This window comes from Ips typographus, linkage group LG15 (genome assembly GCF_016097725.1).
Source record: "Ips typographus isolate SLU linkage group LG15, UJ_Ityp_2.0, whole genome shotgun sequence".
Classification (NCBI taxonomy): domain Eukaryota; kingdom Metazoa; phylum Arthropoda; class Insecta; order Coleoptera; family Curculionidae; genus Ips; species Ips typographus.
The window spans coordinates 1,916,973-1,929,071 of record NC_138436.1 but is presented as its reverse complement, the minus strand read 5'-3'; the positions used below and the strand labels follow the sequence as shown (position 1 = coordinate 1,929,071).

General features: G+C 37.3%; 2 non-coding genes across 2 annotated transcripts; both read left to right on the top strand.

Moving 5' to 3' along the window:
- Positions 1-1,831: 1,831 nt before the first annotated feature.
- On the top strand, positions 1,832-1,950 carry LOC145738554 (5S ribosomal RNA). The gene has a single exon (XR_014180805.1). It is a non-coding gene; the product is annotated as a 5S ribosomal RNA (ribosomal RNA).
- Positions 1,951-9,106: 7,156 nt separating this feature from the next.
- LOC145738543 (5S ribosomal RNA) lies at positions 9,107-9,225 on the top strand. The gene has a single exon (XR_014180798.1). It is a non-coding gene; the product is annotated as a 5S ribosomal RNA (ribosomal RNA).
- The last annotated feature ends 2,874 nt before the right edge of the window (positions 9,226-12,099 follow it).

Genomic DNA, 12,099 nt, shown 5'->3' with positions numbered 1-12,099 from the left:
ATAATGAAGTTGTGATTTATAAAAAAGAAGAAGATAGGCTACTGATTGATTTGGCAAATTGATTTGGTTTCTTCTAAAGATGATGCAGTAGACGTTACTAATATTGAAAATAAAGATTGTCAAGAAAAGGTCAAAAAGATGATTGAGTGTTACTTCCCAGAAAAAACAAAATCAGTAGATATTAAAATGAAGATAGTTCTGAAAGATGAAGAACCGATTTACAGTAGCCCAAGAAGATTGTCTATTGAAGAAAAACAGATAGTGGAGAAACAAATGCAGGAATGGTTAAATGAAGAAATAATAAGAGAAAGCTGTTCAGATTTTTCGAGTCCTATAGTTCTAGTAAAAAAGAAAAATGGTGAAACTAGAATTTGTTGCGATTTCAGAAGAATCAACAAGAAGATAGTGAAGGACCGTTTCCCACTACCACTGATCGAGGACGTATTGGATAGACTACAAGGAGCGAAATATTTTACTACCATTGATTTGAGACACGGATTTTTCCATGTTAGCGTAAGTGAAGAAAGTAGTAAATATACTTCTTTTGTCACGCATAATGGACAATATGAATTTTTAAAGTGTCCATTTGGACTTTGCAATCGCCCTGCTGTGTTTCAGCGGTATATAAGTCATATCTTTCGAGACTTATCGAACAAGAACATTGCGATGTATTATATGGACGACATTGTAATTTTGAGCTCTACTGAGAGGGAAGGTGTTAAAAATTTGGAGATAGTCTTAGATGTTGCCAGGAATTACGGGTTAGACATTAAAAAGGAGAAATGTCAATTTTTGAAAAAAAGAATTACATTTTTGGGATACATAATTGAAGACGGTAAGGTCAAGCCATCAGAAGAAAAGGCAGCTGCAATTCGAAATTTTCCTGAACCGACGACCTTGAAACAAATACAGTCATTTTTGGGTTTGACTGGTTATTTTAGGAAATTTATTGCAGGTTATTCTATAGTGGCAAAACCTTTGAGTAATTTGTTGAGAAAGGAGCAGATTTTTATGTTTGGCATAGAGCAGAAGTCAGCCTTCAATGTGTTGAAAGATATGTTATGTAATGAACCGGCGATTCATCTTTATCATCAAGAAGAAAATAGGAAACAATATAACTTGAGAAGGAAGAAGGCAACAAGATATAAATTGGGAGACCTAGTGGCAGTCAAACGCACTCAGTTTGGATCTGGATTGAAATTGTGTAAAAAGTTTTTAGGACCTTATGAAATTACCAACGTGATGCCAAATGAGCCAAGCCAAAGTTGGAAATCATGACGGACCAAGAAAAACTTCATCTTGTTCAGAGTATATGAAGCCATGGATTGATAACTTCAGTGAATCCGAGTCGGATCACTAGTCAGTATGGCCGAATTGTAGGATTAGTTAATTAATGTTAGTGTGTTTGTGTTGTTTTATAAAATTTCCTAACTATGACGTGGTGACGCTTATCGACCAAAGCAAACATTTAACTATCGATAGATTCGCGACAGCACTATGAATTGCTAACCGGTGCGCGGAACGTGATTGGCGAGAGTCAGTATTGGTTTAGACTTGAAAGAGTTAAAAGACGAAAGAAAAGACGAAAGTTAAAGAAAGCAGACGGCTTTTAATTACTTTAAAATAGACGTAGTTATCAATATTGTCATCCAGTTGATAATTAATTCTTTGCTGTTAGTGTTAACGAGAAGATCCGTTCAGTGTAACCACATCCAAACCAAATGTACATATTATAAATAACCCTAGACAATAAACAACGTTAAAAGTACAAAGCCTACATTTCTCCTACACTTTTGGTGGTTTTTATTACTCGGTTAATGATTAATTTATAGGCAACTGCCATACCACGCTGGATATACCGGTTCCCGTCCGATCACCGCAGTCAAACAGCGTAGGGCGTGGTTAGTACTTGGATGGGTGACCGCCTGGGAACACCACGTGTAGTTGCCCTTTTTTTGCACTTGTAGACGAAAATGATATGAAATTTATGCTTTTTTTTTAAAGTCGGTTATATAATCTTTTTAGAAACTAACTACAGCTCTGAAATAATTTAGCCATTCATTTCAACCATGAAAATGACATTTGCATTTCTCCTACACTTTTGGTGGTTTTTATTACTCGGTTATTGATAACTTTATAGGCAACTGTGGCCGAAAATTATATGAAATTTATGCTTTTTTCTTTGAAGTCGGTTATATCATCTTTTTAGGAACTAGCTACAGCTCTGAGATAATTTAGCCATTCATTTCAACCATGAAAATGACATTTGCATTTTTCCTACACTTTTGGTGGTTTTTATTACTCGGTTATTGATAACTTTATAGGCAACTGTGGATGAAAATTATATGAAATTTATGCTTTTTTCTTTGAAGTCGGTTATATCATCTTTTTAGAAACTAACTACAGCTCTGGGATAATTTAGCCATTCATTTCAACCATGAAAATGACATTTGCATTTCTCCTACACTTTTGGTGGTTATTATTACTCGGTTATTGATAACTTTATAGGCAACTGTGGATGAAAATTATATGAAATTTATGCTTTTTTCTTTGAAGTCGGTTATATCATCTTTTTAGAAACTAACTACAGCTCTGGGATAATTTAGCCATTCATTTCAACCATGAAAATGACATTTGCATTTCTCCTACACTTTTGGTGGTTATTATTACTCGGTTATTGATAACTTTATAGGCAACTGTGGCCGAAAATTATATGAAATTTATGCTTTTTTCTTTGAAGTCGGTTATATCATCTTTTTAGGAACTAGCTACAGGTCTGAGATAATTTAGCCATTCATTTCAACCATGAAAATGACATTTGCATTTTTCCTACACTTTTGGTGGTTTTTATTACTCGGTTATTGATAACTTTATAGGCAACTGTGGATGAAAATTATATGAAATTTATGCTTTTTTCTTTGAAGTCGGTTATATCATCTTTTTAGAAACTAACTACAGCTCTGGGATAATTTAGCCATTCATTTCAACCATGAAAATGACATTTGCATTTCTCCTACACTTTTGGTGGTTATTGTTACTCGGTTATTGATAACTTTATAGGCAACTGTGGCCGAAAATTATATGAAATTTATGCTTTTTTCTTTGAAGTCGGTTATATCATCTTTTTAGGAACTAGCTACAGCTCTGAGATAATTTAGCCATTCATTTCAACCATGAAAATGACATTTGCATTTCTCCTACACTTTTGGTGGTTTTTATTACTCGGTTATTGATAACTTTATAGGCAACTGTGGCCGAAAATTATATGAAATTTATGCTTTTTTCTTTGAAGTCGGTTATATCATCTTTTTAGGAACTAGCTACAGCTCTGAGATAATTTAGCCATTCATTTCAACCATGAAAATGACATTTGCATTTCTCCTACACTTTTGGTGGTTTTTATTACTCGGTTATTGATAACTTTATAGGCAACTGTGGCCGAAAATTATATGAAATTTATGCTTTTTTCTTTGAAGTCGGTTATATCATCTTTTTAGGAACTAGCTATAGCTCTGAGATAATTTAGCCATTCATTTCAACCATGAAAATGACATTTGCATTTCTCCTACACTTTTGGTGGTTATTATTACTCGGTTATTGATAACTTTATAGGCAACTGTGGCCGAAAATTATATGAAATTTATGCTTTTTTCTTTGAAGTCGGTTATATCATCTTTTTAGAAACTAACTACAGCTCTGAGATAATTTAGCCATTCATTTCAACCATGAAAATGACATTTGCATTTCTCCTACACTTTTGGTGGTTTTTATTACTCGGTTATTGATAACTTTATAGGCAACTGTGGACAAAAATTATATGAAATTTATGCTTTTTTCTTTGAAGTCGGTTATATCATCTTTTTAGGAACTAGCTACAGCTCTTAGATATTTAAGCCATTCATTTCAATCATGAAAATGGCATTTGCATTTCTCCTACACTTTTGGTGGTTTTTATTACTCGGTTATTGATAACTTTATAGGCAACTGTGGACAAAAATTATATGAAATTTATGCTTTTTTCTTTGAAGTCGGTTTTTTTTTTTTTTTTAACTTTCTTTATGGCTTTCACCACTAGGGTATTCAGCCAGGCCAAGTTAGGTTAGGTCGAGGGTGGCCTACGCCACGTCGGAGCTTAAGCTCCTCCTCTTAGGTCTGATTAAGAAGTTAGCAAGACAACACAACAAAGGATTCAAACTCTTCACGCTCCCGGGCTCTGGAGGAGCTGACACACTTTTGGAAGAGCCTCGGATGGAAAGGAAGGTGTCAGAGATCTGGAAATGATCCAATAATGTTAAAATCATAAATCAATATTGTTAACTTTCAAAAAATGACAAATGAGTTTAATTATGGTGGATGACGGCGAACCCAACACACCCCGCAGGCATACAGGAGCCTGGATTCCACTTTTAATCAATTCCTGGTACAAATCTCCATTCATTCGGTCACATTGGAACAAAATATGCTCCAACGTGCCCTGCGAACCACAATGACATAATGAAGAGTCCGCTCTTCCTAACATAAACAAATGTTGAGGCACCAAACAATGCCCTGTCCTAATGCGAATAATGGTGGTAATATGCCTTCTATCTTTATAAGTCAGTCCAGAGAACCAAGGCTTAGAGGGAAACGCATCAGACTCGCCAAGATATCTACGACCCTTGCTCAAAAATGTTCGCCTCCAAGCAGTTTGCCACCCAGCAAAATGCCTACGCTTAACCTCCGGGTAAAACTCATCCCAGTCAAGTTGAATGGGCAAGGGTACATTCAAATTCCTACCCAGGCAGGCCAAGAGGTCCGCCCTTTCATTACCCGCAATGCCACAGTGGCTCGGCACATAACATAATTTCACGACCGTGTCGGATTCATTTGCCTCTATAATAATCTGCTTTGTAAGAAAGGAAATGTGATCCAGACGGTGTTTGGATGATGTCCTGGAGATCTTCTGAATGGCACTCTGCGAGTCACTAAATATAATGGCCTTCTTAACCTTCTTTTTAAGACACATTTCAACCGCCTGGTGTATGGCAACCGTCTCAGCTGTACAGATTTGAATAAACCTAGGAAGGCGCGAAGAAAAACTGTAGTCCAACTGGGGACAAAAAATGCCGAAACCGGCAGATGCAGCATCCCTGTCAAGGGAGGCATCCGTGTAAATGTGGACATAATCGGAAAAACTCCCATTAATCTTTTCCAGAAAAGACTCCCTAACCCTGGGATCATCCTTCCGCAAGTTTATGTTGACAAGCGGGACCGTCATCATTTGATAATCAAGATTATAACAAAAATCAGGAAAAACCGAGTAAGACTTAATGTACTCAACAAAATCACCTAGCTCCTCAAACGCACGCACCAAGTAAGGACGGGGTCTGTTAGACAGATATCCCCTAAAACTGTACAGCTCCAAGACTTCCCCCAAACCATCCAAAATGTGATTATTATCATACATAAAGTTTTTCAACACAAATTTCTTTGCTAGCAATCCCATTCTGTACTCCAAAGCCATTTCAGCACATTCAGTCAGCAACAAATTAGTTGGAGTGGATTTCATGCATCCCGTAATAACCCTCAGGGCTTCAAATTGGACCCTGTCCAATTTGCTCTGGTTTTTCTTAGTGATGGGACTCAATAGAAACCCACCAAAGTCAAGATGAGACCGAACTAGACCCTTATAAATAGAGAGTAAGGTGATCGGATCCGCTCCCCACCACACACGCGTAACAGCCTTCATAACATTAATGCCCTTCCTAGCCCCAATACACATCCGATCAGTCTGCTTAGACCAGTTCAAATTTTCAGTCAGTATGATACCCAAATATTTATATTCTTTGACCCATGAGATTACACTTCCCTCATAAGTAATACAGTCAATTGGAAAGTTGTATGATTTTCTTGGCGAGAAAACTATTGCCTTTGACTTATTAGGGGACAGATGCAGGTTCAATGAGGAAAAGAGGGCACCCAGCTGCAACAGAAACTCATTCATTTCCCTAATAATATCTGGAATATTGGGCCCACTACAATATAAAACAATGTCATCAGCATATTGAATTATCCTAATGTTGGTTTTTGGAATTTTATGAATTTTCCGGGTGTAAATATTAAATAAAATTGGACTCAGGGGGGACCCCTGGGGCAATCCTATGGTAACCTTTCGCGGACCCACAATGTTATTATCCAGCAAATCTACGTAAATTTCACGATTAGATAGCAAGTTAAAGATAAGATTTTTAATATCGGTAGATATGCTAGCTTCTCCCAAAATATCATACAATTTATGAATGCTTACGTTATCATAAGCAGCTGACACATCCAGGAAGACTCCCACCGTATACAATCTTGTATGGAAACCTTTAAGGATACATAGAGTCAGGGTAGAAAGACACTCCAAACTACCCTTCCCCCTCCTAAATCCCATCTGGTCACTAGGAAACCATCTCCTATTCTCCAAATCCCACTCTATTCTGTTTTTAATAACTGTTTCCAGGACTTTCCCCACACAAGAATTTAGAGCAATTGGTCTGTAGCTCTTAATGTTTCCCGACTGATGATCTGGCTTCAATAAAGGTAGAATTTTAGTTCTTTTCCATTGAAATGGAATCTCGTGACCAAAGAGTGCCCCATTATACATCCCCAACAACAACTCCTTTGCTCGGACTGGAAGATTCTTAATCATAGAGTAGTAAACATTGTCCATTCCTGGTGAGGTGTCCCTTTTATCCTTCAGTGCGTATTCAAGTTCCAGAAGGGAGAATGGAGGATCACCCCCCCCCCCCTCACCTGGTGTGAAGCAAAATTCGGAGGGAGTCAGCCCAATAGAAGCCTGCTCCCACCCATCCAGCATCTCCACTGCCACCATCTCTGCTATGCTAACCGTCTTACAGTTAGGTCTATTTATACTGCTGCCAAATCTTTTCACTGTTTTCCAAACTTCACCCATTGGGGTGTTACGGTTTAGATTGTTGCAGAATTTGACAAAGGAGGCCTTCTTTTTGTTTTTAAATACAAATTTAGACAAAGCCATGACTCTCTTGCACTCAACAAAATTCTCAATGGAAGCATTAGCTCGAAGCTCTTTAAGTTTTTCTTTACGAAGACATAAGATATTATTACATTCATTGTCCCACCAAGGAGTAGGAGGCTTGGGTTTTTTACCGAGGTAAGGCTTGCGTACAGGGACATTCTCCTGAACTACTTCACTCAGAAACCTTTCAAACTCACTATAATTTGAAATGGAACCCCATTTATTTAGTTTATTCAATGCTGCCACATGATATGAATCCCAATTACAGCCCTTAACATTAAGTTTTGAAACCTTTTCCCTACTTAGGTAACTTGGTGACTGACTCCGACCTTCACCTGAGATTGAGATTTGGATTGGAAAGTGATCACTACTCCCTGTGTCCTCCATTGTACTCCAGGTACAATAAGGGCTTAAGGCAGCAGAAATGACAGAGATATCCGGGCAGGACTTGTTCAAGAGAGGACTAGTGAACCTAGTTGGTGAACCATCATTAAGGATCAAAATATCATTATTATCAAGTATATTATATATGTGATTTCCCATTATGTTGGGTATATCACTTCCCCATAGTGGGTGTTGACTATTAAAGTCCCCCACTATCAGTTTTGGGTGAGCAAACTGATCAATGACACTTTTGAGCTGGTTGAACTCGATTCGAATGTTAGGAGGACAGTACACATTCACTAAGGTAATATTTGAAAGTTTAAGCTTAATAGATTGGATTTGGAAATTAATAGGGATGTTGGCAACTAAGTTGTCAACAATGTCAAACTCTAAACCAGATTTAACAAGGGTAAGGATACCACCTTTACCGTCATTCCTGTCACTTCTGACACATACATATCCCTTTAGAGAGAAAGGCTGGGTATTCCTCAGCCATGTCTCTTGCAACACAATGATGTCAAACTTATTACTATTATTAAATAATTGCAAATTTATGAGATTGGAATATACACTTCGTATATTCCATTGGAGAATACGCAAAGAGGCAGCGAACTTGTTACCAAGTATCATCCTCCATCTCTGAAGGAGGACCTTGCACATCTAAAGACACATTCAAATTTTTTAATACATTTTGCATCAACAGCATATCACTGAAATGCATATTTTTCACAATGTTTAACAACGCAAATCTCATTTGTTCAATCTCCTCAGGAGGCTTGTCCACACCCCCTGAATTGGCACCATGCTGTGAGGCCTGCCCGGGGGGGCCCCCCACTTCATGGCACCAAGAAGAACTTGAGTCGAATGCCTTCATACGAGTTGGTTGTGGCACCAAGCACTGTTTCACAGCTTCCCTATCATACCCGGGGGAGATAGAGGGTGACAAAATTTTTCTTTTTTTTACATCTGAGCGTCGTGACGCCAGTTGTGATGCTACACTACTGTAAGAGGGGTTTTTCTCTAATGTTTCCCTATTTTTACTTTTCTGGTATATATCTCTGTTGTTAGACTGGTGGTAGTGACCTGGCTAAATCCCTGTACATTCTTCCCTTCCCGCTCACGCAAATTGGGGAAATCCCCAGCCTGCCTTGAGAAAGAGGACTTTTTAGTTTTTGGAAGCATTTTATCAGCTTCATAAAAAGAAATTCTGTCTACTGACATATATATTTTAATTTGTTTCTGCCTTTGGTATTCGAGACATTCCTTGTTGGTTGACCTGTGGTTGTTACCACAGTTAACACACCTAAAGTCCTTTGTACAATTATCCTCTGAGTGGCCTTGGTCCGAACATTTTGCACATTTAGGCTTACCTCTGCACTGTTTTTTAGTATGGCCAAAGAGAAAACAGTTAAAGCACTGAGTGACGGGCATTATATAATTTTCTACCTCCATTTCAACACCATACAAATTAATTGACTTGGGGATACTTTTTCCAGAAAATGTCAGTAGACACGTTCCAGTCTTTATAAAAACAACTTCCTTCTTCTCATTTAGTGACCTTTGAAGTCGGTTATATCATCTTTTTAGGAACTAGCTACAGCTCTGAGATAATTAAGCCATTCATTTCAATCATGAAAATGGCATTTGCATTTCTCCTACACTTTTGGTGGTTTTTATTACTCGGTTATTGATAATTTTATAGGCAACTGCCATACCACGCTGGATATACCAGTTCCCGTCCGATCACCGCAGTCAAGTAGCGTAGGGCGTGGTTAGTACTTGGATGGGTGACCGCCTGGGAACACCACGTGTAGTTGCCTTTTTTTGCACTTGTGGACGTGTGGTGTTTAGCTTAGTAAAACACTTTTTATCTCGCAACAATTCAATTTGGTCATCAATCAACGGGAGTGGAAAATTGTCTCGACGGTTAATCTTATTTAAATCTCTGAAATCAACACACATTCTAGTCTTTCCAGACTTATTCTTAACAAGAACTATAGGAGAACTGTACTGTGAATTGCTCTTTCGGATAATTTTCCTCTAACATAAATCTTGTATTATTTCACCTACCTCCTGTCTTTCTTTGTGTGGAAATGGATTGTGATTTGAAAGTCTGATTCAAATTTAGATCTGTCCATTGGATTTAGCCCTTTGTAGACATTCAAATCTGGAAAATTATCATTAGTATCAATCACATCTATCATCATAATTTGTTTATCAAAATTGTCAATCTCTAAATCGAAATCACATTCTAAATTATTATCATTAATTTGCTGAATACAAACATTGCTTCCCTCAACAGCAAACTTGACATTGTCGTGACATAATACATCTCTGCCTATTAGACAAGAATGATTCATAGCATAATTAGGAATTACATAAAGCTGTACACATAAATTCAAAGTTTGACTTATTATTCAAAAAGTATAAATTCATTAAATTAAATCAGATATTCGGAGATGGCAAAATAATAAAATGCGTCAGGCAAAGTTACAGTCAGAATGCCCATAGTGCATCATCTCTATTTTTGGCGATGACAAATCCCCGCTACTGTTGCGATGCAGGCGACGAGGAATAACAAACTACGTCAGCCAGTCGATCGGGTATAAATTAAGCTCGACATGCGTTATGAACGAGAGACGATCAGAGACAGTCGAAAACTCTGCCTCAGACGGTAGAGCCCAGCCAGAAGACTCGGCTCGCACCACAAAATGTAGTCGTCCCGAATTCTGCAACCCGCACCGGGTTCGTAAATTAATTAAATAGTAAACCATTTTCTAAATTATAATAAATCGCGAGTGCCAAAGCCTCCAGAAAGCTGCCCTCATCATTGTTTTACAAATGTAAGTATGGATTTATTATTGTAATATTTTGTGCATGTAAAAGGTATTGTTTAGAGTGTTTCCTTTCGGGAATTATGTTTGAAGGTTTTATTCCGATTCACTAAGTTCATAAACCAACCATTTTGTCAATTAGTTTTAACTGTTATTTAGTTATTAAATTATATTTTTCTACCAAGTGGTTTGATTCTACCTCTGAAACAAGATCTCGGTAAAGGCGTTTATTAAAGTAATAAACGCATGTCTCGTTTAACTTGCTGGGTCAAAAGGGCAGCATCTCCTAACCTCACTGGATGACTGATCTGGCCAATGGAGTACTCACAATTCCTATCTTGGCTAGGTTGACCAAAAGAAATCGGTCTGGGTTGACTTCTTGGTCCTAGTATTGGTAGTCCTGGTCTGACATTATCATTCCTATGCCTTTGACGAGTTGCAAGAAAGATTACTGAACATCCATGATCTTGTCAGGGAAAGTTTGAATCTAGCTAGCGACAATATGAAAGCTCGTTATGATCTTATGGCCAATTCGGGAGGGTTCCAGAAGGACAATAAAGTTTGGTTGTTTAACCCTCAGAGGAAAAAAGGCAAATCACCGAAATTAACACCGGTTTGGGAGGGACCTTACAATGTGGTAAAAGGGTTAAACGACGTCGTGTACAGGGTGCTGCATTTTCGATGGTTTTACGGGGTACAGAGAAAACGGTAAGAGATAGAAAAAAAGTAGCACACGTGTTCCGATCTCTTTTTCCGAGCTGAGATGACTGGCGAAGTATCCTCCCGTATCTTTTGTTTCAAAGATACGGGGGGCTGTTGAAAATTGGTCATTTTGGAACCTCCTCTGTATTTCATTTGCTATTAAAGTTATCAAAAAAGGAAAAACGGTTTCCGGTAGAAGTTTTGACGTAGAATCCAATGGCGTAGTCAGTTTTTTTCTATTACGTTTAGTTTCTGACATATGACAGTAAGTTATATTTTTTTAAATGGAACACCCTATATATTTTTAGTTCATTTTATTCTGTTGATTTTTACTTTTTCAACGGTGTATTAAAACATATAAGTTTGTGAACGTTAATCTTGGTAATTAGAAAAAAAAGCGTTTTCTTAACAAAAAAGTGCTAAATAATATGTATAAAAATACCCACAGTCAAAACAAAATTTGGCTATGTTCATATTAACATGTTTCATGTCGTTTATAAACAGTTTTTTTAACTTCTACCTTAAAAATAGTGGAAAATAGAAATCGCCACTATTCTTATTAAAGTGACGGTAGAACTGTTTGTAACTTAAATTTTTAATAAGATTTATTAAAAATATTTAATTTTCTGATGTGTTAGTTTATATGATTTCCGATTTTGTTTGGTATTTTAGATATTGGCCTTTTTTTAAGCTTAGCAAAGGTCTTTTTTTAAAATAACAGGATTAACCTCTACAAACTTATATGTTGTAATACACCGTTGCAAATCAACAGAATTAAATGACGTAAAAATATATAGGATGTTCCATTTAAAAAAATGTAACTTACTGTCATATGTCAGAAACTAAACGGAATAGAATAAAACTGACTACGCCATTGGATTCTACATGAAAACTTCTACCGGGAACCGTTCTTCCTTTTTTGATAACTTGAACAGCAAATGAAATACAGAGGAGGTTCCAAAATAACCAATTTTCAAAAGCCCCCCGTATCTTTGAAACAAAAGAAGTTTGCGCCGCCCTCTCTTCGCCAGTCATTTCAGCTCAGAAAAAAAGATCGGAACACGTATGCTGCTTTTTTCTATCTATTACCGTTTTCTCTGTACCCCGTAAAACCATCGAAAATGTAGCACCCTGTACAGAGCCCAACGCAGCCCCAAA